This window comes from Rhagoletis zephyria, unplaced genomic scaffold, assembly GCF_001687245.7.
Source record: "Rhagoletis zephyria isolate East Lansing unplaced genomic scaffold, Rhagoletis_zephyria_1.1 Rzeph_scaffold_12617, whole genome shotgun sequence".
Taxonomy (NCBI): domain Eukaryota; kingdom Metazoa; phylum Arthropoda; class Insecta; order Diptera; family Tephritidae; genus Rhagoletis; species Rhagoletis zephyria.
Genome location: NW_016169691.1, coordinates 163 through 1,994, shown reverse-complemented (window position 1 = coordinate 1,994; position 1,832 = coordinate 163). Strand labels below are relative to the sequence as shown.

At 30.0% G+C, this 1,832-nt stretch overlaps 1 protein-coding gene across 12 annotated transcripts in view; it reads right to left on the bottom strand.

Annotated features, from left to right (window-relative positions):
* Positions 1 to 858, bottom strand: part of GLaz (Glial Lazarillo) — a 14,337-nt gene extending 13,479 nt beyond the window's left edge. For 3 of the 12 annotated variants that reach the window (XM_017634001.1, XM_017634003.1, XM_017634007.1), the window contains exon 1: positions 736 to 858. The gene's annotated coding sequence lies outside the window, so the exon portion shown is untranslated. Of the gene's footprint in view, positions 1 to 485; positions 625 to 648 lie in introns of those variants that run through there. The other 9 variants (XM_017634005.1, XM_017634009.1, XM_017634012.1 and 6 more) reach the window with 6 other exon arrangements.
* Between the last annotated feature and the right edge of the window lie 974 nt (positions 859 to 1,832).

The window sequence follows — 1,832 nt, the reverse complement described above, 5'->3', positions numbered from 1 at the left end:
TATGCCATTAAATTTTAGTACAATAAAGCGCAAGACTGGAAGTAGCTAGGTCTAAACAAAATCTCATAAATACTTTGCATGGGAAAAATGTGAAACACTTAAAAAAAATCCAAAAAATCAACGCGATTTTTTAGCAACTTCAAAGTCGAAAACTTCCATGATAGTTTATTGAATTTTCTAAAGTTTTGCACAAAGTTTAGACATTATATTTTTATGTTTTTTGTTGTAGTACGAACCATATTTTTATAAAAAAATTGGCGAAAGAAATTCAAATAAAAATTGTTGCATATACATATGTATGTTGAAATATTCTTTATGCCAATACTTTTTGCCGTGAACGTATGTACATATGTATGTATATATTAAATAGCTCACTTGATCTTTTGCCTTTTAAATTGCTTTATTTACTCTTATAAATTTTTAACAAAAATACTAAAAAAAATAGTTGTTTTATTGTATATAACGTAGATTTATTCACATCTCACATTTGCCAAATTTAAATTCGCGTTCATTTAGCTCTCGAATTGCCTATTAAATAATAAATATATAATTAAATTAAACAAGCTTTTAGTCAATAACAAGCGCCTTCACTTTTTCTTATAAACATCTTCAATTAGATACTATTCATTACGATCCATCCAGGTTTACCCGTTTTAATATAAATATATGCATGTATGCATGTACATATGTATGTATAGGTATCTTCAAAGAAGCAATCGAAATGAACAGTAACACCTTTTACCGCCAGCAGTAATAATTAAAAAGCTCTTAAGAAATTTTTTATTAAAATGACACAAAAGCGCGACAATACACGAAGAAACACACAACTCACCGCAACAACGTTCACAACAGAACTGCTTGTCGCGTTCAGTGGGTCGATTGAACATTGTACGACGGCCCAGAGGCTCAGCCGATACAAGTGGCTCTACAAATACCAACTGATATGTGCATTAGGCTAGTTCACGCTCCATACTATAAGAAATTGAAGGTGCACTTTCCTCAATTTTATAAGTTTTACAAAACTCGAAATAAAATATTAACTAATTCGGCGATATTCGTGAACTAGAGAGCATTTATTTTTATTAAAGGTAACATTTGTATAGCTATCTACTTGTTTAAATACACGAGATTCACATAAAAGCTGTTATTTAAAAAATTTATAAATTTTTGATGCACTTTGATTTAATTTAGTAATGCAAGTCTTATAAAAATGTTAAGAGCTCAGCCATTTCTTAGACAATTTTCATATGGAAGGCGGCCGGGAAAAATATAATTTCAGTGATACTCCGCAAATGAAAATTGGCAAAGAACTGACGAAGTTGTTCAAATTTCAATAGTAACGGCATTCCAAAGTTGCCGAAAATTAAATTAAAAATGCCATTTTTTTCGAAATTATCATTTATTAAATTTCATTCCCTTCTGAAAAACTCTAGTATAAAAATAATAGTATAAAAAAACCTTTCAACAGTAGATACCTAGTTCACGAATAACCACGTGCTGATTTCATCTCTTTTAAGGGAAGTCAGTTTGATTACGGAAGAAAATAATTTTCCTTGAACGTGGGAATGGGTTAAGAGTTTACTAAGTAATTCAAATTTTAGTGAAGACTGTATCGAAATGTTGGCGAAAAATGTATTAAAATTACTTTATTTTCAATATATCTTAAGGAATTTTTTGCAAAAAAACGGTTATTTCCACCTAAAGCAGAGATCATACGATTTGTATTTTTGTACAGATTTTTACATTTTGATAGCAACAGAGTGGGGTTGTTTGGAATTTTTTAGTCCTTGACTGCCAGAGTGCACAAATGCTCAAATCGTGTTATCCATGCT